This window comes from Xylocopa sonorina, chromosome 5, assembly GCF_050948175.1.
Source record: "Xylocopa sonorina isolate GNS202 chromosome 5, iyXylSono1_principal, whole genome shotgun sequence".
Lineage (NCBI taxonomy): Eukaryota > Metazoa > Arthropoda > Insecta > Hymenoptera > Apidae > Xylocopa > Xylocopa sonorina.
This window is the reverse complement of record NC_135197.1, coordinates 6207152-6230641: the sequence shown is the minus strand read 5'-3', so window position 1 is coordinate 6230641 and position 23490 is coordinate 6207152. Positions and strand designations below refer to the sequence as shown.

The 23490-nt window shown below is 48.3% G+C and overlaps 1 protein-coding gene across 2 annotated transcripts in view; it reads left to right on the top strand.

Moving 5' to 3' along the window:
• Positions 1-529: 529 nt before the first annotated feature.
• The window catches only part of Cv-c (RhoGTPase activating protein), a 246395-nt gene continuing 223434 nt past the window's right edge, over positions 530-23490 (top strand). For both annotated transcript variants that reach the window (XM_076894948.1, XM_076894947.1), the window contains exon 1: positions 530-821. The gene's annotated coding sequence lies outside the window, so the exon portion shown is untranslated. The remainder of the gene's footprint in view (positions 822-23490) is intronic.

Sequence of the window (23490 nt, the reverse complement as noted above, 5' to 3'; positions counted from 1 at the left end):
GTAGCGTGCCGAGCGAGCAGCAAGCAGTGCCGAACGTCGTCGTCGTTTCTCAGTGTCGCCGCGGCGGTCGTGCCAGACGGTTCTCTTACAGTAGTTTTTCGTGGTTCGCGCGCAGCTCCTCGTCCCGTTTCGCTTCATTCGGAGCACGTCTGTTCGGTGCAACGTGCGAGTCGACGGATTAACTTGGATTAAGCTTAATTACACGCGAGCCTACCCGGAGGATTAATCGAGGCCTCGGCTGGCGGGGGATCCGATTCGCCACTAGGACGACGGAATCATCGAGAAAAGTCCGCGGCAGTAGCACGTTTTCGAGGGTAGCCCCAGTGCAAGGATACCAGAGCCCATCGGTGCTGTGACAGCAACGACGACAACAGTGACTTTTATCGGTGAACCTCTTCGATGTGACCGCGTGTCTGTCGCGAAACAGCTCGTAAACGTGGAAACGCCGCTCGAAACAGAGTGCCGCGAGTTTGAAAAGTGTAACAAAGTTGTACCGCCATATGCAACACCGGCGCCACCGGCGTTGGTTGAATTTCGAATTTCGAATCTCGCGCGACACACCGCTGCCGCCTCGCGTGCGTGTCTCCGTTGCGGTGGACCGGCCAACCGCTCTTTTCTCAGTGAAAAATCGTGGTTATTGGTGCCGATCTCCTTTTCTCGTGGCCGTGGAACACACGGCGGGTGGCGCATTGTATCGTGCCCCGTGCCACGCGTTTGTATACTAGCGGGATTTAACCTTGCGACCGAACACGTGGATGCATGCCGCCCTGTCGACTATGCCGTGCTCCTGAACGGCGGAGCTGTCTGCACGAAAACTCCAGGTAAACGAAACACCGTCGTGTTGCGCGTATTACTTAGTTTTTTTTCTTTTTGTCCGTGCACCAGTATTCACGGTTGTTCGAACGATTTCGTTTTTACTCGTCCGCCAACAAGAAAGCCCATTTTCCCTCGGTGTATCGAATTGTTCGAATAACCACGAAGAGTAAAGCGGCTCCGATGATCGAGTGAACGATGAACGCCATTTATTTTGACGTCGATTAGGGGGAGTCGAAAAGGGGATAATATTTGTTCATCGTAGGTACGCCTTTTATCACACGGTTCGAGAGGCTGGCGTGTTCCGTGGGTCGAGCTGTCAAACGTGGTTCTGTTGAACGTCGAGAGTGACGTCGATAATCGTATTGACCTAACCCAGACCTAATCTAGACGAACGTCTCGAACATTTCGAGTGTCTTCCTGAAAATCGAACCGTGGTACGGTACAATTTTCAGCGTTACTCACGTTTGACACTCGACGGCTATTCCAGATCGTTATCCCGGATAACGATCGCCGTATTACTATTATCGCTGGGCTCCGTTATCATCTGACATTGGCGTTACATGAATATTACTGTACCGATAAAACCGGCGTTATGAATTGTAAATGACATAACTTATTCATTAAACGTACCGAGCGCTGTTAACGGTGTATCGCTGAACAGCTGTTAACGGTGTTCACTCGATAGTTATCTGAAATCGCCAATGAAAATTGTTGCAAATTAGGCGATCGATGTCTGTTGTGTGGCAGCGACCACTTCGTTTCGCGATAGGTAGTCGCGTAAACAAGCAGAATTTTCATTCATCAATACGTGAATCATTCGAAACTAATGCATACGTGCATACTGACGTACGTACAGTACGTATACATTTGATATTTTTTCTGGTTTCTTTTCCTTCTCTCTCAGTTGTACATTTAGTACTCGCGCTGTTTAAAATGTTTGATTATTTCGTAACGGAGTAACGTTTGCATACCTATGCATCGAGCGTGCAAGATGCAAAACAGAATCTGTTGATTAATGCTACTGCGTAACGAAGAAGTCAACCCGATTATATAACGTTGCTTGTTATTATTCGAACAATAGCGACTTCTAATTTTATTGCAAACGCATAATTAACCTCCACGCTGGCAACTTTATCGTCGAAACATGATTCTGCCTTTTAGTATTGTCGCGTTACGAAAAACCGGAGCGTGTTCAGTTTATGCGAAGATTCTTAATTAGGTCACTTGTGTTGATTTGTATTATCATCGGTTTTGAAATCATCTCGATGCGAGCTAAATATTACGATCACGATTTGTTTCGTCGCGTTGAAAATATTTATCAGACACATAGATTACACCCATAATATTAAAATGATGAGATCACAACTCTTCAAACACTCCTTAATACTAACTGTTCTACGACATAATGAAATCTACAGGTTTCCAGTTTTTGCTTCGAAGTCATTTATTATTTTTACATTCCATTCGTGTTGACTAGCGAGTAGATACTCCAAAACAGAATGTATAATTAGCTTGTAAGGATTTACAATGTTGCAAGTATTTTGCATATGCATATTACGTCGACCTGTGTAATTTATAGAAATTTATGCGGACACGATATTTTAACTATTTAACGTGTCGTGCTCCAAAAAGTAGGTCCGTACTTTGCTCCAAGTAACTTAAAAAAGATTCGTATAAAATTATACTATTCTGCAAATATAATATTTCAATTGACTCATAATTCATAGAAACGTGCGTAGACACTGTCAACAGTCTGTCGATAGTTTAGCGTAACGTGCCTGAGAAAAAAGGGCGATCGATACTTTGCTTCGATCGAAGTAATCTGGAAAAGATTAGAAGACGACCGCTCGTATCGGCGGAATGAAAACGAATCGCGATGCCCCGGAGTCGCGTTCTAAACTCGACGAGAATCGCTAGCTGGCCGCTGCATAGTACGCGGCAACGACAAATGACAGTAGTGGTTCGTAATCGGCCGATTTATCGAACTGCCGATCGGTATCTACCGACGACTCGTTCAGCGAGTATGCGTGATTCTCGAAGGCGAAATCCTGATTACGATTCCGTTCAATGTCTCAGTGACATCATCGAGGATCATCATCCTCTTGGAATTCCCTGCTGATTAAATCTGCACGCGTTAACCGTGGTACCCCCGCGCGCTGTGGTCGCGCGCGAAAGACATTTCCGGTTCCTGGTTCATCCGAAGCACCGAAAAATGTGCTCCCACGCTTCTAATAGGATCACCTTGGCGATTACTTGAATTAATTTCGGAAGAACCGATCGATTTTTATCGTCAAATATCGCGCGATTGATTCTGTTTATTCCTGAAATATTTTATTCGCGTTATCAGCCGTCAATTCGAAGTCGACGAACGATCGTATATCTGCTCCAAATCGGCTGGAAGTTGCTCAAATATGATCGAGAAGCTTCGATTGGCATTTTTTCCCGATCGTTTATCGTTATTTATCGCAATCTATCGGGGCGATCGTTTCGAACGAGGCAAGATACGCGGACGAAAGGGCCTCTGGGTCGGCGTCGGCGTCGACCAACAGTTCCGGTATCGTTGTAACGTATGGCCGTTCCTATTCCGACAGTTGTATTCCTCGCATTATCGCATAGGAGTCGCGCGGAGAGCGAATTGCCGTCGTGTCAACCGCGAATGATTGCGAAAGTGAAAAGTCCGCCGCCGCAACAATGCCGCGCGGCCACGGTCGGTCCCTTCGGCTGTTACGAGCCGGGGGACCGAGCTATTTTCTGCCTGGTCGAATCGCACGCGATGCCGATGCGCAAATTCTGCGAACGTGCCGCGCTTTTAATCAGACGATAGACCCGACGACGTTTCGCAACGGCCCCCGTTCGCCAGGCCAGGGCCCCTCCATTGTTCCCGGTCACGAGTGGCGAAAAAGTGTACGGTCACGAAATCGAAATTAGAAGAGGCGGCCTGGCGGAAGGTCGGGCGGGGGTGGCGCTAGCGCCGGTCGCGGTGATGAAATTAGGCGAGTTTTTAATTAACGGGAACCTGCGCGGGGCGTTTCGAAAGACTAACGCGAAGTCATGGTAAATAAGAGATCAGAGATGAAGGATTTATCTTTATTGTATAGGCAGTCATGCGGAGAGCGGTAAAATAGATAGGAGCAAACTGATAAAATAGTATAAATAGTGCGGGGTTTACGGGCGCGAGGCACCGATGAATAATGAGGAATTTTTTTCGTTTTAATTTATTGCGATGGCTTCGAGATAGCGCCCGTTGCGTTTCTGGCCTTTGTGACAAACGTCGCACTTTATACTCGTGTGAATATTTAATTCGATCGGAAATTAAGAGCCCGTTTGCCTCTTGCGGGTAGATACTCGCGCATAGCTGCGAGCACGTATCGGGGTAGCCGCGGCAGCCGATCGAATTCTTATGGGAAACACGTGCGGTGAACCGCGGATGGGATCACCAAAGTAATCCTGCGACCATAAATCGCTCTCGCGCGATGTTTCCGGCGCGATCGACAGTCCACCGACTTGTGAATGGCGGTCGAACATTTATCACCTTCGAATAAACAAAATGCGCGTGTGCTTCCAGACCGTCGAGCCGCGCAGATACTCGTGTTTGTCCCGCGGCTCGTCGTAACGGTCCATCGGTCGTGATAAGATTGCGGCTACCATTTTTCTACGGCTCTCCACCGTTTTGGAAACGCTGCGTCGATCACCGATCGACGGGAATTGGAATAATTGCAAAGCAAACGAGTTCTCGCGACCCTCGTCGTTTAATACACATCGTTCATTCCGGTTGGTTTGCGTAACGTTTTAGCGAGGCTCATATCAGGTCGTTCAAATATTCACAGATTATTATTAGACGATTATAGGTTCATAAAACGTGCATACAGATGGAACGCGGTGAACATCGCGGGCAACGGAGTATCTTTACTCATCTGGTTTAGTTTTCTAATGGTTTCACGATGCGCTAGACGTTTTCAACACGCGAGATCACGTGGTCAGCACATGTTGCTTGTCCTTTGGAAAAGATTACGCCTCCTCGATGTTTCGTTGCTCGCTACCACCCTCCGCGGACCGTACCGGAAGCGATCAGCTTGTTCGACCTCGTGCGCGCATTTTCACGAAAGACATAAACATCTATCGTGTACGTTGCCCGGCGTAATTTCAACAGAAACACGCGCGCGTTTTACAATTTATGCGTGACCCAGTTCGCAAGACCCGACGACGATTGATACGAGAGAACAGTCGCGACGCGATAACACGGCCGACGATCACTAATTTTACGTTGCACTCGTCGCGTTACGATTTCATTCATGAAATCGAGGCGAATCGGTGGCGATCGGAAGGAACAAATCTATCAGTGTGACTCGTCGCGGGTTTAAAGGAAATAATCGTAAAAAGACGCAAGAAGCGGACACCTGTACGTGTAATCACGTACACGCGTGGAATCCGCGTAAAATAACGTGAAGCGCCGGTCGTCGAGATAGCCGCCGTTGTTTATAGTCTCGTACTGTGCCGGTATTCACGATCGGAGATCACGCTTTTAATGATGAGATTCGTTTTTGCCGCGGTTCCCTGGAAATACGTGGCTGGCATGCGTGGCCATCGTCTCCGCGAAAAACTACATCGTGATTCACGATACGCGACGCGCGCCTCATACCGCCGGCCATAATCGAGAGGAACTTCCGACGTCGGGCGACGCGAAACGTTTCTTTCCTTTTTTTTTTTTCTCTTTGCTCTCCGAAAGACAGTCGCGGCTGCCTGCTTAGAGATACGAATGAAATTTTAAGGGACGAATTTACGAATCGATTAGGGAGAAGATGGAAACGCTTATCGAAACAAACGCTTTATCGAATATTCTGTAAAAAGTACTCTCTCGAGTTTTGGTATTTATCGTCCGCGATGTCTTCTTGTTAGGATAGCGACGACGATTCGTTCCGGAGCGGAGGAGCATCACACCAGGAATGGGATCAGCCCGTCTTTTTATACTCGTTTTATCCCAAGTGGTTTAAAGCGCCATAGGTGTCCGCGTTCCTCGTTTCTCTGACTTGCGTGGAGCATTTGCTAGATTACAAGTAGTGACAACGCTCGTTGCCGGCTATTACGAGTTGTAAGTTACTGCGAATTCGATTCGAATCGAACCTAGTTATGCTCGCGCCGTGTATCGATGCTAATCGAGTGTTTATTCTTAATTCTTGATTGCCCGTTGCGAGAACCGATACGAATTCTTTCTTGTTTGTACGCGCTGTCGCTGGTATTTCTCGATAATATGCTGATCTTCTTAATTAATGTCTCTTCAAATATGTTGTACACGCAACGCAAGTACTAGGTACATATATAGAGCGAATGATTAGGGGTTAATCGCTGGGGTTAATCTGGTGGTACTGTTGGAAAAGAAATTGCACGAAGAACGTTGTTAGGTGCGTTTGATGCGGTTGAGTGGCTGTTAGGCGACTTCCATGCGGGATAGACGTCTTGTTCTCCCCTCAATGGAAAAATGGCTAATATTTATTGGCGGGTAATTAGTTTCCAAGTGGTTCAAGAATGGTAATGTCATTTTTGAATAAGCACACCGTTGCGGCTATAAATAGTCATTGTAGGAAAGAAGCTATTTGCTATCCACTGATTTATGATCGTAGGCAATAGAACTTTCTTCGATTTAAATGGAAACGCTGACTGCGTTCGCAGAACCACGCGGAACACGTCAACGCTTTCAACAAGGTTGATGCATCGCGTTGAAAAAGCCATGAAACCTGTTGAAGCAAATAAGCGCACAAGAAACAGAAGCTGTCCGGTATCGTGTGATTTACAATCGCAACCAGCACAATCCTCTTCGATTCAAATAGAAACGCTGTGTTCATACAGCCTTTTACGCCGCACGAATACCGAGACAATCGCCGAACCAGCTGGCGATCTTTTTCAAACCGAGCCAACTATCCGCGAGATACAATAACACAATTTTCTGCCATTCACGGGGAATCATTAACCGAGCCGGGTACAGCCTTTCAGCTAGGAATCGACGAAACGGAAGCTGTCCAGCAGCCGTCTGATTTACAATCACAGCCAACGGCGACCTCTGCGATTCGAACGGTAGCGTCGATCGGCTAGCACCGGAAGCCCTTTCAAAATCGATTACGACGGGACACTTCGCGTCGCCAACGCGCCTCGTCTTCACCCTCGAGCTTGCCTCGCTTCCCTCCCGCGTTCTCCCCGTCGTTTCTACGAACATTTACGCGTCTCTTCAGGATCGACCGCATCACCGTCCGTGATTTACATCCCGCATTTATGACGCAACGTAAAATCGTACAGAAGTTTTCGTCGGTTGACGATCGCGGAGTCGGAACGTTTAACCCCTTCCAACCCTTCCGTATCCGATCGTCGTTCTTAGAGATAGAATAATCTCAACTTTTTATCGCAACAAGTCGTTCTAAAATATTTAAGTTCAACAATAAAATCGCTCGCAAGAACAATGAAACGTAGAATCAAGGGGTTGAAAAGAGAGGCGTGCGAAAGAAAATTTTCCAGCCAAGGTGTCGTCGAATTTGCAAGTGAAATGTGAGACGGTTCTGAAAATTCATTGGCAAGCAATCGACGAGGGGAGGTGGGGTTAAATAGAAATCGTGGTCGACGGCATCTCTATCGGTCGGTTTTGCATAAAAATGATTTATTACAGTGCCGGGTGTACCGCGGCGTTGAAGAAGATATCAAATCGACGTTTCATATGCAGAGCCGCGTTCCACGCGCGGCACGCACCGGCCCCGCAAAAATGAGACGTCCGTTAATTTTTATGGAACAACACTGACGATGACTGACTGGCGGGGAACGGTTAAGCGCATTCTCCTCCGTCTATCTTTCAATGGTTTATCGTACGACCGCAGACATCTGTATATCTAGCAGTACGGTGTATGAAATATTTATGCGCAGCCCGGCCTTTATTCACTTGACATCAATGCGCTTCCCCCTTTCGCGATGCGCCGGGCAGCGATGCGTCCGTATTATCGGATCGAACGTTCGTGTACGCGCCCAATAACGCTTCTGCGTGCACGTTTTTTTCCCTGGCGAAAAATCTCGACGTTCCATCGAGATACATTTAATCGTCCTCGATGAGAGAGAACAAGAGCAAAAACGTATCGCGTGAGGTGGAGGGCCCGACATTTCGGTGGAAAGGTGGACGCGAGGACCGTTGGAATCCTTCGACCCCTTCGAGACATTAACAACACGGTAAAGATATTCGCCCCGTTCGCATTAGAAGTCGATAGACACTCGAACAAACATATCCGATACCGGTCTATCTGGTGAATTATAATATTTCATTGCTTCGTGGATATTGTATATTAATTTATAATCTCGCGCGTAGATAAATAGAACGCGGTATCCGCTCTCTGTCTGAAACGCATGGGAATGCAGGTATGCGTATCGCAGTGTATTGGAATAGGTGAATATTGAAACCGCGCGACGGGAAAATTAGAGAAACGTATTGGTAATAAATGACGCTGAATCGATTCGCGCGTGCGTTACGTTGCGTTCGTTTAATCGTTTCGTCGCGTTTACGTTCCGATATTTTAATGCGCGCGTACGCGAGGCGTTAACTCTCCGCGCTTGGAACGCGCCGTTCGGTTTCGATACTTTTTACCCGCTCGCCGGGTAACAAGCGGCTTACGGTACGGGGTTTAAATATGTTGTAAATTCTTCGCCCAACTGATAGGTTTATCGGCAAAGAAGGCGCGCGGCGCATCTGAATGCGCGTACGCGTCAGTTGGACGAAGTAATTTATTATTTGAGAAGTATTCGCTGTTAATAAAGCCCCCGGTACTATGTAGGAAGCCTAGCCTGTTGGCGGTCGCGCAACAAACAATGACCAAAACGATGCGAAATTAACGAGCGTAAGCGAGCAACAAGAGTTCGGGACCGTCCTGTCGCTGTCGCTGGACTTCTTCTATCTTTCGTCCACCCGGGGGATACCGATAACTGAACCGATACACTATTTCTTATTACTTATCAGCGGGATCGAGAGATTTCATCTCGCGATCCGATCATTGACAGGTGGAAATTATCGGATGCATTTTAGGAATTCAAGCGCAATATATCGAGTTATAGAAAAACCGCGAACGTCCGTAGATCATGTCCGTAGATCGCGAAGATCACTTGTTTGCATGTCTCGCAATTTTTGTATTTTTTCATGAAACTTTTACAGCTCTGCTGCGAAGAGCTAGTTTTTTTTTGTGACGCGATTATTCGTCGATTCGTCTTAATCACCGAAAATTGGTACTTCGTACGTTACGACCTAATGAAAGTAGCGGGTTAGAACATCCAGCGAAACGATGCTGACAGTTATTAAGTCATCTCGTTAATCTTCGACCAGAAAAGGAGCCCGCCTCGATATAGAGCTCGACACCGTATCAAACGCGAAGTTTGCTTACGCGTGCGCCCGATGAATTATAACCATGGAAAATCGGTAGCTCGAATTTTACCTTTTGAGAGCGTGATACGGTCTCGCGTGAATCATTATTCGTTTCCCAGCCACAGAGGCAGAGACATACCGGCTAGGCGTGGATTTTTGTTCGCACGCCGATTTCGACACCGCGAGACCGTTCGACTTCGGGACGTGGAAAGGATACTTCATCATCGTTCATGAAACGCTTGCGCTCGCACGCGCTTTGAAATTATGCCTGACGTGTCTACTACTTTCACGTGGAATTACATAGCCGAACGAGTTCCGTTCGACGAGGCTCTCGTATGTTGCTCGCGTGGCTGTTGCAAAATCGAAACAACGATTCGCGGGACACGTAAATGTCGCTCCCTTTAGGGCACGGTTACGATCCCCGACGAGCTCTTACTTTCGCTACGAGCGGGAAAAGTCCTGAATTGGTTCCATTCGTTGCGGAGAGAAGGTAGACAAACGTATGACTAATCGTTTCCAATATTCGACTTGGCTTTTTAAGCCAAGGTGGTTGTTGGTTAATCGTTGAAGAGTGCAACGATCGCTGGTAACGAAAACTAGTCGGTCGAGTAGAAAATTAAGGGACTCGATTCGCGGCTAATTGTACAATTGTTCGACGAATGTTTCTGCTGGGCGCCCAGACTATCGCAGTGGTAGCTTCGAAGAAAATTGAAAGCAATTATGGGCAATTAAAGTGCGAGGGTTCATTGTCGCTCCGTTTCGATGAAAGCTCTTCGCAGCAGTGACGCGTGAAATTAAACAAAAGTAGGTAACGAGTTATAACAGATAACGCTGGAATTGGATAGATATTCGCGGGAACACTGTCTGCGTGGCTCTCAGACTACCGGAAGTCGAGTCAACCTGGAAACTGTGGGCAGTTTTCCTTTGATAGAACGGACGACGATACCACGATATTCGGGTCATCAAATCTTTGTCATGAAATAGGAAATGATGGGACTTCCTTTATTTTCAGAATAGCGGACGAATTAAATTTCTGTCTAATTTCAAAGAGATAAGGAATTATTTGAAGCGTAAATTGTTTCGAGATACTCGATTTCCCTCGATCGCACGTCCCTGTAACCAACCGAGAGATTATCTAACGATTACTTTCGCAGGAAAGCGGAAGAATTTCTCTAGAAGCGGATAATTTGGTTCGATCCAGAAGTAGAGTCGTGTACGATTGTAATTACAGATTAAATACCAGTGATTACCGCGCATTATTGCTAACTTGCGCGTATCCCGAATAGATACGTCCCATAGGTACAGGATCGAGATTATCGCGCGGACATTTCCATGTCCGAGTTTCTTATCGAGGGAACAAGTCGAACACCATTCCCAATTGTTACAAATAAGAAGCAAATTAATTTGCGTCGTTGCCCGTTAAAGGAACGAAGGGAAAAAGTAGCAACGAGGATGAATGTAGGAGCGAAAGAAGAGGGTTACCTTCGTCCCGCGGTCTCGAAAGAATGCTCGTGCCTCTAATTAGACAAATAGAGGATCGGTGGATCGCGAGGACCGCAGCGTCGTCGTTCATGTAAAGAATCCTTGATCCTTTTCTCTGTCTCGGCCCCGTTTCCACGTATCGCCGCCTCTCTGTCTGCGCCCCGCGTCCTTATATATATATATCGAAATCGACCGCGTGTAAAACCAGTTCTGCGACTCGAGGATCGCGAGAGGATAGAGCACCTTATACTCTCGGGTACACGCGGCTCCTCCAGCAAAATGGTTCGCACCGATCACGCTTCATTGTATTTTTCGTGCCTCGACGTCGCGAAGAACGGACCCGCGGCGTTCTCTCCCTCTGCCCAGTGGTGGACCCATTCAGGGTATCTCTCGTTTAGCCGCGTGTATCGTGTGTCGCTTTTACTTAACGGCCGGCCGAGAGAGCACTCCGGCCTCGTGTTCCTCGCGTTCCAAAGTGCTTGCTTCGAGAACTTCTGCAACGATAGCTCGTCGCTTTCTGGCTGCCAAGTGTTTTCTCGCGCGACACTCTGTTTTACATAGAGTACGGTCGACCGAGTGAAACGTGACGATGTCCAACGGGGGACCCGCGTTCTTTGGCACGGGACGGCGACTTCGTTCTCCGCGGGCACCCGTTGCGAGTTTCGTCGGACCCGCGGGGGAAAAAAGTCCCCGGTTATTCGTAAGCGATGATCGTTCCGACAAATTGAGACCCGTTGGCGGGTATATAATATATTTAGTTGTGACTTCATCGACTGCAATCTTGTATGGGGACAAGCGGAATTTTACGTCGACCCGATGTCCACCGCATCACAAGCAGCATCGTCGTCTCTCGTGCAACTATTTTTGTCTACCTTCGCAGAAAAACGTTCGACTGGATCGTGTCCGAAGATCGAAATAAAGGAGAAAAATTCCACGAGATGAATAGCGGGCAAAATAAATTATATAATACATCTCGGACACGACTGTATTCGAGTAGTAAAAATAGCTAATCCTTTGAACAAGCAAACCTCGACTACCCCGTTCACCAAGACACTCGAATGCTTGACTTATCATAATTCAATTATCGAACGTCACACTTCGATCCTCGGCTGCCTATCAAGCCCAGCTTCGACCACTGCCTTGGATAAACATTACGTCACAAACGCCTCATATCCTTCCGAGCAAACAATCAACCACTTCACCCTACATTTTTGCCAATTACCACTAAAATACCAAAACCCTTCTCCGGAGAAGCGTTACTTTCCACGCGAGGGTCATCAGACGTTCCCCAGGCGACGTCTCAAACGAATCGACATTGAGCTTATTCGGTGCGTGCACCAATCGATACACGCACAGTAGACCTTCGACCGTCGATCCTCGTTACGAGAATGTCAAAGCGTAGAAGAACATTGGCTGGTCGATGATCGCGGCGCGATGCTTGGTAATTAAAGGGTGCGCTGGAGAGAACAAGAGAGGGGACGTGAGAGGGTGAGAAAGAGGGTGACGGTGGACGCGAATTGGAATCTAATTGCGAGCCGCGGAGAAGCTGTCGATACGAAATCCGTCGCTCATCGAGATCCCGTGAGTCTCGGCTCTTTTCTTGGCGTCGCTTAAACAAACACCGCGTCCGATCCGATTCGAGACACGCCGGGCGTTTCCTTATTCTCCTGCGGCCGGGACGACGTGCCGTTTATTTAAATTGCTGCAATGGCCCCAGGCTACGGTTGAAACATTTTAATTTCGCATTATGGGCGCCGGGCGTTTATTTGCCAGACGGATTACTCGGTTGGCCGGATAATCGTTTGTTATGGGATTACGCGAAAAGCCTCTGGGGTCTGTGAACCCTCGCATTCTGTTTGCCTCCGGAAGAGAGACGGTGGTACGCTCCTTGGCTGTATTTCTTTGCCAAATTAGGGTCCTTTGTCAAGTGGAACTTTTCTTCAACTAAGGGTCCGAGACTTGTAGCGAAGTATTGTTGGACATGATAATGAATTTTGAGGAACGTTGAGAAATTTTCAAAGGAACTTCCCAAGCAACAGTTGGAAATTGACTCGTTCAACTTTCGTTCTGCAATTACACGAAATAAAGTGAAATGAAAACGTTTTCACGCATGCGAGGAACGAAGACGAGAGTCTTTCGTTCTTTCTGCAACGTCATTAATTATATCTCTGTTGATCTTGATCTCTCTGTTAATTATGATACTATGATTGCATGATTTTTGCATGATTATGGTTTACATTATCGCGAGATCACTGATTGAGGATTTCCTTAAATGGCTAATTTTTCGAATCGAGCTCTGTCAAACGTTGATTGAAGTTATTCCTCGACTAGGAAGTCGCATCTGTCGATTGTCATAATCGCGAATTTCTTCGGAACACGAATAGATACCCATCGCTAGCCATTTTCTAGCCGCGCGTAGCCTAGAACCTCTTATTAAGTACTCAAGGGGCAAATTTAGACGGAACGCGTGGCAAACTGTAAGTCATGCTTCAATGATAACCTTGGTCGTGTAATCATCTTGATCGCGTCGTATTTTCAATATACCCTGAATTCCTCTAAGTACGCGCCGGGATAATTACAGGTTGAACATCGTAATAACATTCAATTAACGATAAAGATGTAACGAGTAACAAGACGTGTCAACATTGTAATGAAGGGAATTACTTAACGACACTCTAAGTGATGCCAAGTGTATGCTTTTTATTACGAAGTTGACTATCATTAGTCTGAAAATTATAGGCGACCATGGCGCTGCTGATGTAGGATGCAATTATGCAATTACTTTTTAGAATCATCTCGCACACGAATAATCCATTTAAACATTCTCCAAGATACGTAAAAACCTTTGCTTCGAAGCTCGTTATGTCGTCTAGAGTTTAATTGCGCTTAAGTCGTTGCTAGATTCGTTTCGACCGCATGCGAAAACACGAGTCCGCCTTGCGAAACATGAATCTGCTCCCCAAAGTATAGATCTACCTTTCTCCAATACCCTTCGCGCAAAAATTGTTCGAGCCACTTTTTAACGATGACATAGCTGTTCGTGGACCACGATGCAGTTTCGTTAGACGCGTGATCCAGCGGGGCTAAAACAGTTAGCCGAGGGCAGGTCAAACTGAACAGTCCGTAGTCGGCTCCAGACTCGAAGGAGGTTCGTAGACCTCGCTAAGAGATAGGTAACCTTGCAAGGCCTCCTCGCAACCTCTCTCTCCCAGCAAGGAACCCGCTACAAGACATTCAATGGACGGAGACGAGAACTGGAAAGAGCCTAGCTGGCCAGGACGTTGGATGCTCGCGGTATTTAGCAGCCGTTAAATGGCTCTAAACAGCTCTCATGAAATGGGTAGTTCCAGTCTCTTCCTTACTCCTTCCTTCCACCGTGGAAAGCCACGAACTCGACGGGTGCCACGAGAAACGGACGTTCTTCTCGCGTCGACCTTTACCGATTACGCTAATTCCGTAACGTAACAGCCGAACGGAGCAATCTCATTCCGATTGCGTCGAGAAGGGGAGCGAAGCACGGTTATCGTTGCATCACTGTATCGACGTTTGCTCTTGCGGACGAATCGATGATTTTACGATCGCAACGCAAGAGCAGAAAATTGTTGGAGACACTTCGTCGTAGCTGGAAAGGAAACACGGTCCTCTGTAGCTCGGCATGTGGTCCATCTTCGGTCGAACTTGGGACACGTGGTGTCCAAGTGTCGAGCTGTCGCAGTTAATTCGATTCGAAACTAATTTCCTGACCGTAACAGCTGATCAGCGCGCATTCGAGCGAAGAAACTATTTTCACGAGCTAACAATTGCCTGCCACCGATCCGTTGTACGTCCACGTTCGTTTGCATTTACGACCGCACTCGTCCCAAGCCGTTACGAATTTCCGTTTTCCTCCCGGTGCTGGCTGACTCATATTTACGAAGCGAGACGAACGACGCTTCTTCGAGCATTCCTCGTCAGTGAATCCGGAGTAGGTAAGCCGGAGAGTCAAGATCATTAACAATCCTTTCCTTCAGGCATTCTTCGTCACGCTTTACCGATCGATCAGATGTTCCGTCCGCCGGTGTGTGTAGTCTCTTTGTGCTTTACCAAGTTCTTGTTGCGGTAGCCAGCAGACATGACTCAGACTTTATTAGAGATTCCGTTGAACGCACGGCAAAAAGGTACCACCGAGCTGCGTTCTCCGTTTTTACGCTATATTCCCGGCCAAGTCGCAGATTGAATTCGGAAAAAATTCGCATGACGATGAACCCTGGAAACCAACCGTCGCCGCGTATCAAGAATTTCTTGCGAAAAATCGGAGCCTGTTCTCGATGTTCCATTTCGTTGATCCTCCACCCAAGGACCTGAGCGTCGAAGGATACGTACGTCTTCTCGCCAGTCGGTGACTTCAGAACACCCTCGCGTTCGCGCGGTGGACGAAACTGCGTCGCGATCGTAACAGCGTTTGTAATTACTGGTCGTCATTATCATCGTGCTACTCGAGTTGACGCGATGATTACGGTGCAGCGACGGAAGTAAATCGCGAACGCTTGGCCACGGTCCGTGACCAGCGAACAGCCCGCAGCGAGCAGCACGATCAGGTAGTGCACAGAGGCCAATTGACGGAGTTACAGCCTCGCTCGCGGCAAGTTATCGCGACTCAGATTGAATTTTACCTCGGCAGCCGTTCGAGTCGCGAGACTTTCCGTCGTCCTTTTTCGTCGAGCCCGCTCGAGTTGGGTGGGTTCGTTCTCTCTCGTCGAGCCCCGACCGTTTAACCTCCATTTACAAGCTTTTGGACGGATCGAGCGCTCGTACGCGTCTCATTTGAAATTTCCGCTCATTGATACGATCATCGATTTCCTACGGCGAGATTATAACTCGTGCAAGCGGTGTGTCGAGATATCTCGGCTGTAGGTTACTGGGTCAAAAATCTGTCGGCGAACACGCTCAGCGTTCCGACGCGGCAGCCATTCAAATCGCAGCTTCAAATTGAATATCAACATCTGCGTAAATGCAATCGACAATTTTCACGGTGGAGACCTCTGGTTATTTTCTTTTTTTTTTCACGCGCGCCACATGCTGGCAATGATCTTTCTCTTTATTAGTCACGGCGACAGTCTGATTACGTTCTCGTTACGCGCCTCGTATTTCCCCATCTGCATTCGTAGACCTATCAAAACCCGTGTTCAACTTTCAAGCAACGTTACCACGTACCTCTTCCTCCTCGTGTTATGCATACGTTCCTCGCGAACGATGCTCGTTCTCCGAAGGAGCGGATCTACGACGCGGACGACCTTCACCACCAGCGGGAAGGGTTCAAAGGATCAAGCCCAATTTCACTCCGGATACGCTCGTGTACATCAGTATTCGAGGCAATTAAGGTAGTCGGTATCGCGTGATCACCAGCGCTTGGTTAGATAGAACTTTCTCTCTCTCTTTCTCTCTCTCTCTCTCTCTCTCCTCTTTTCTTCGACGACACATAACGGCATCGTTGCTTGCCAGTCGTAGAGCGCTCGAGACGTGCACGCGTAAGCGCCACATAATAACGAAGTTTATCTTCCTTGCTGGGCAAGGATAGTCGGAATCGTAGGGTCGCGTGATTAACTAGCCAAGGGTGGACGATTGTGACGGCGGAGGTGTCCCCTATGGGGGAACGGCATTCGCGTACGAATGGACATACCGTGTACCTCTAATTATTGTCGCTATCACGGCATTTATCATTCGAGCGTCAGCAAGGGCGGCTGGCGGGGAGCAGTGCATTTAATTCCAATTAGTCGCCGCGATCCGAAACCAGTTTCGAAACCGTCGTGGATCCACTCGGTCGATGGAACTATTGCCTCTTATTCTCTCGTAGAGATATCCTTCGCACGTGAGAGATATCGTGGAACCACGCACCGCGATTACTCCACTCGCGAGGCTTCCCAGTTCCCCCTTTTTTTTCTCTCATTTCCATTCATTCTCTCTCTCTCTCCCTCTCTCTCTCTCTCTCTCTTACTTTCTTTCTCTCTCTCTTTCTCTGTATCTCTGATATTTTTTTTCTTTCCTTTGGTCGACAACACCGCCCCCCTGCTTATCGTTTTCCACCACCGACGCTGTTATCGAACGTTTCGTAATTTGAATAATTTATAGCGTCGATAAGAATAGAGGCAGTTCGAACAGAACAGAAAATCTGTATGATCAACTGGCGCTTCGAACCTATGCGTCGATTACGCGGTTCGACAATATTTCTGTAACGCAGTTGTGGGGAAGGTAGCTTCACTCTGACAGACGTTCGACGCGTGCAATGTTCCACGCGTTTCCCGGTACCAGCTACGCGGAATCCTGAGGATGCTCGCGCCGACGGAAGCGCAGCTTGCACCTTCCATTATTCAAGTAAATGTACATAAACGTTTAACGAGTGTTAAACTCATAAAGGTGTTGCTGACACTACGAGCTCGACGCCTCCGCTTCTTCGAGCCGTGGCGATTCCGTTAGTTTCTTAGAGTGGGGTTGCATAGCATGCATCTGGCAAGAAACGAGAACGGTCTCGTTTCGTTGGAGAAAAATTGCTCGCTCCAAAAGGACACCGACGGTCCTTTAACTGTTCCCTGTTTTGCACGCGTTTTCGCGTCCGTTTCTTAAGATTACCTCGTATAAAAAACGAACGCGACGATCGCGTTCATTGTTTGGCTATTTTTTCCGCATCCGCGTACGAAACCGTTTAATCGTGTCCGTTTTTACGTGGAAAAACGGACGTGTGGCCGTTGCATGCGATCGAATTTTATCGTCGCACGATGACTCGCGCGTCATATCGCGTTGTCGTGCAAACGGTTTGCACGATAATGGCCTCAGCCGCTCGCAAATGGTTGCTCGTGACAGCAATACATAGTGGAATCCTGGGAAACGAGTTTAACGTTTTCAGTTATTTCGCCGTCCCTCGTGGATCGCTATGAATACGTTGCGCAACGCGTACGAACGACGCCGCCCCTCGATGGCGGCCCTTTTTCCACGACGGGAAACGAAGCGGCCGTGTTGACTCTTACACGTAATATCAGTGGTGTGATCTGGAAATTCATTCGAAACCTACATCCAGGAAGCGTGACGGAACGTTCGATAAAGTGCGATGATACGGCGCCGTAGACGCTGACTCTATTCCCTGCCGAGCGAACGCGAGGGAGAGGAAGTCGAATCAATTCACTTTTTTTTTTACGCCACCCGCATAGCTGCTGTTAGCTCTATCGAGGTCAATCCTTTGGATGTTCGAACACGCCATGGGAAATGTACAAAGTGGCTAACCGTGCGACACGGTCAGCTCTACTTTCTTAGACATTTTGTGGACTTCCAATTTCCAGTTGAAACGTAACTTTTCACCAAGAAAAGGTACCCTTATCGTCTGTCGTGGTGTACATCGAAATCTACATGGTTCTAATTTAATTTCAAGTCACGATATTAGCGAGATTCGCCTAATAACTGCTCGTCGCGTTACTCCACCCGGAGAGGAGGACGGTATGTGTGGCACGATTGTATCACGCGCGCGTATAAATATGGAAAAGACGTTTTGCACGCTCCTACGGCGCGGCGGACTATCCTTCCAATAATTTGTTTTGCAAACGAGCCTTAAGGTGTGCGATAAGCATGACTGGTCGATGAAGCTTGTCATGCGGATTCTCGTCCCCCGTGTATCTCGCTTTCCTTGCTCGCACAGCCTCCCCGTGGCCGCGCTCTTTCTCTTACTTCCGTTTTCTCCTGTTCCTCGGTCCCCGCGTGCACGCCTTATGTGTACCAACCTGTCGAATCGGTTGCAACTCGACTTGTCCCCTCGGACGGAAGAAACGAGCAGGACGGTCCCCCTGCAGCGAGATACGATCGAGTTTTTCTTCTCCCCTTTTCGTTTCTTTGCGTGGGTGATTGATCGAGGATCCGGCTAGCTCGCCCTCCGCGTGCACCCTCCTCCAACTCGATCCTCGCATAATGCAGCTCTCTGCCTCCTCATTCGTGGCTTATTGTTTGCTCTGCCCCGTGGAGCTACGCGTGTAAGAGGATGCACGAGTTTAATGATAAGGTTGTACTCGTGGTTTTGCAGTACGTTTTATGACGCGATAGCGATTGTTTATGGTAATTCGTGGCTGGTTTTTGTGTTATGATGACCGTGCACGATTTTAATTCCCTTTTGTAGCGGGCCATGATTATCGTTCGCCCCTTCTCTGTTCGACATAGGAAATACGCTTCTACTCTGTATCGAGCGTGTATATTATTCTGCCACCCCTCGTTTTTTTCTTTTTTTTTAATATACTTTCAGATCCTTTTTCAGTCTGTTATTCAAACTCGCCACTCTCGCGCACGGATCATTCGCGACGAGATAAATTCTGCATATCCGCAGGGGTTGGCTATGTTATTTCGCGAGGAACGAAGCAGCTCCGAAAAGCAACTTCGAGCGAGAGAGAGAGAGAGAGAGACACGAGTCTCGCTCGTAAGGACGCTGAGGGGAGAACAATGCACGCTTCTCACGCGATTCGATTGCGTAAAATACGACTGTCCTCGCGGGCAAGGTCCCGGTGATAACGATCGGTATCGATGCACGCACGCGAGCCACGCATCGCGCGCAGGTTGGCAAGCCGCGGAGTGCAGCCGAACGACCGCAATTAACCTTACGTAACTCGTCGACTCCTTTCCTGGTGGCCTCACCCGGTCGCCGCGAAGATAAACTGCACACAATGCGTCGCACGGAAGGCTGGCCGAGGGCCTGGCGGGCCGCACGAAAAACCGGCCTGAAAACAAGACGGACGGTGTCTTCCTCGTCGTCCTCGCGCTCGTCGCGCCCGGAATATATCGGTCGATAATTGTTTTTAGTGGCCGGACGCCACCAGGAAGGCGGACACGCTGGCCACGCGCTAATCGAGATCGTAAATCCGACCGATAAGAACCGTCGCGACGCGGTTCCACGCGTTACGGGGCACCGCGACGTTATTCGCGGCACCGTCCGCGCGAGGCGATACCTTTCTATGCCCCTCTGCATTATGATCCGGTTTCGACGCGGTGGGCGACCGATTTTTTCCACCTCCGTCATTAGCGCTCGTAACTTTCGCCGATAAACAGCAACACGCTGTTCGGGTACTTTCGTTTTTATCCAGATATCCGTCGCGTCTAATCCAACGGATCTCCTGCTGGCCTGGCCGACCTGGATTCGACGAGACTTTCGTCTTTCGGTCCCGACATACACACCGTAGAAAGTTCATTTTGCCAAAAAATGGTACGTGTAATGTCCAGGGTGACTGTACAGGTTCTCTGCTTGGTCGGTTTTATGCGCGTTAAAGTTGATCGATTTTCGGACTTTGCACTTTATTTACGCGCGCGAATGACGAGCGTGAATTGCAAAGATCATGTCACGCGAGATTCCTGAGAGCGTCGAGTTTTCCTGCTCCGTAGAAGCTGCGCATCGCGACGACGGCTGGCAAAAAGTGCAGGAAACTCGGTGCATAAATATTACCAGTGTTATTTAACACCTGTCTTCTGCGCTTCGAATAGCTCGCATTCCATCGCAGTGTACTAGAACCACTTTCGAAAGGCCACGGAACGCACCTCAAGGCTCTAGATATAGAGCAACTATTCCGGGCGATAAAATAGTACTATTATCCGATGGAGCTTGATAGTCGTCTCGCGAGCGTGCAACAAAAAAAAAGCGAGGAATGCGTTGTTGCTTGTTTATGCGAACCACGCGTCGAAACAGTTTGCACAAGCGCGACGAGGGTAAAAAAGCGCGGCGACGCCCACGGTATCTTTGCCCCGGCTGATGGAAAGAACGATGGATAATTTGCAGTGTCGTATTGCTAATAATAGCGAGCACGTGTCCACGCGTCTGTTCAGTTCGGATATTATTATCGATTCCCCGTTACATGCGGCTTGTGTCCCTAACGCGCGACTAAAGCGTTCCGAAAGCGTTTCGAAAGAGGAAGTCCGCGGAAAAGGGGTGGTGCGCGATGGCGTTCGCGCGCCCTCTTTAAATTCGACGATCGCCTCGACATGCTACGTGATCAACATACCTTCGTTTATCGATTGCGTCGCGTGCAATTGATTTTCCGCTGCGAGACGAAACGAGGCAGTCGTATAAATAACTCGCACCTGATATTATTGATCTACATGGGCTGACGTGCTGATAAATAACGATCGACGTACATTTTAATGAAACAAATGCACCCAACTGCGTGCCACCGTGTCGATACGTAATACCAGCGAGGCGTACGTACGCGATTGAATTCCAGCGATTTATGATCGAAAAGATTATCAGATTTTTCTTAAAACAATTCGTTCTACCGGTTCCTGGGTTTCGTAAATGGATTTTTCCAACGGCATGTCAACTCGTCGCGTAACCAACGATATTTCTATGGGAACGATCGAGTCGATTCGACACGAGGACCTGTAATCTACTTATTAATGCAGGCCATGCTCGAGTTTTCAGGCGGTCACGGTGATTCGCGGCGGGCCATATGAACGCTTGGTGCTTGTCGGCCGCGTTAACGAACCGCGATCTTTCGTCGAGGGTAAAGAGTGATTGTTCCTGGTCGTTCGTTCCATGCGGTTTGCGCGATACGAGGTATTACCGGCGAAATTACCCTCCGTGTCCGCTTGACAATGTCGGCGTAGGACGTGGGAATTTGTGGCCGGCGATAGGTCAGCAATGAACGCCTATTTAAATAGGCTTGATAGAGGTATCGCGAATGGAATTACAGCGGACCGCAATATTTTGCATTCAAAGCCAGGGGGAGGAAGTGTTTCGTTACGGCTTTTTTTTTTCACTAAGTACCGTGGCTGCGCTCCGCGCTTATTCGCTCCTTCCATTTGGCTGCGATCTATAAATCGTGCGAACTCTCTGGGGTTCGCCTGGTCGAGTGAGAAATTAAAGAGAGATCTTAAAACGAAGAGCGAACCGGGTACGGGTGCAATTTCATCGAAAGTTTTATGGCGCTCGTAAACGCGGACAATTCTGTAAAAGTTTATTCGGCGGGGTACAATTAAAATTTACAACAGGAAAGTCGCGGATGATGTCGGTAGAAGGGTGTTTTATGACAGCCGTCGTAATGAATCGTGTCCTCGCCCCGACATTCTTCCGTTTGACAGTCTGTAACACGTCTCCACGAATTTGTATCGTTGGAAGTAAAAATGTTTGATCGCGCATTTGTTCTTTTATGGTGCTCTCGTAAAGCAAGCGGGGAACGAAGCGTACAGGTGTATACAGAGGAGGTGAATGGGACCACGCGTGTTCTTGGTCACCCAGATATTTTAAGCTGACCAGATAATAACTCGCGATTTGCCATATTTCCATGGCAGCGATTTATGGTTTACGATACAATCGTCGGAGCACTTTCTACCGTGACGTACACTCAATACTAAAGGTGGACAAAAATGGGAATGTAGATTGTACGCATCGAAGGAGTATGTACTGAACGTTAACAGCGAATTAGCAATGGCATTAGCGTTAAACATCATCGTTGAACGTCAACGATCCCGCCGAATTATTTTTAAACGCACACTTCCTACAATAAAACTTTTACGATTCGTTTAAAAGCAACCGCACGTGACGGGGCTCGCTGCACGCTTGTAAAACCGTAGAATGCGCGAAACGTCTTCATCCGAGGCGGTCGAACGAAAGCGACCGGGGAGCAATTTCGCGGAGGGCCGCGTTAATTGCCGAAAACCGCTAACCACCGAATCGTCAGCTTTAATCGACTTCTCGTTTCGCGAGAAAAGACAGCGGTCGGTGAAATTCCATTCGACGACCAGCCGTCAGCAGGACGACGTGGGACGTGAGAATTTGTGGCTCGCGACGAAGCGACGAGGGGCGTCAGAATGCCTGGGCGGAATAGCTTTCGGTACCGATGTCTCTTGGTATCGATACACCTCACCCCGATCGAATGCCATTCCTCGATCGCCAGAACAGCCACGTGACGCGTGTCGTTCTTATCAACTGGAAATTATTGGCGATAATTCACTGGCAATTGCGCGAGGATCATGCGAGAGTTTACAACTAGGCGGCTAGATCGTAAAACGGAGAATCGCCGGTGTTAATTGCGAGTGTCTCTGGGAAATGTTGCGAGTCCAAGTGGCGCCTCGACCCCCCAGATGCAAATGCCGCGTCGACGCGAAACGCCACTTTTCACGTTTTTCATTTACCTCGGACGGTCTTTCGTATCCTTTTTTTTTCACCGCGAAGCGATAAACGCGCGATATCGTCGCCGCTGAAACCGAGACGGTAATCGTATTCGCGGTAATAAATCAACGTCGATCGAGAAACTGGTCTACGAAACCAGGCGGACCTGGCGCTCGCGCGTGAGCGCGCGCGTGTCTTTTCATTGTTGCGTAAAAATTAATTAAATATCGATGTTGTATATACTCGCGTCGCGGTTAGTTAACGGGCGTCACGGGCACCGACAGCGAGATATACAACGGCGGACGTATGGCTAATCACGGTTTTGCGGAATCGATTCGTACGGGGACGGCGTGCCAATGCCGCTTACACCAGAGGCGCGTGTGCACGGTTCCCTGTCGGCTCGCGTAATTATCCGGGCGTATTTTCCATCGTTCAATGTCTCAATTTTGCGTGAACGCAACAACGAGATACGAAACCGTGTGTCCCACCTTTCTAGCCACGCATCGAGGCCTTTTCTCTTCATAAATAACTAGAATACTTTCCAGCTGTAATTATTACCGCTATCTTTGATCGCGACGGAGGTCCAATTAAAACGTTGGATCAATTAATTTCACGGTAGAATGATAAACTGTAATGATACATTCATCAACGGGGATCGAATCATTTTGTGGAGATAGTTCTATACTTAAAGTTGATTTGTTACTGTGAA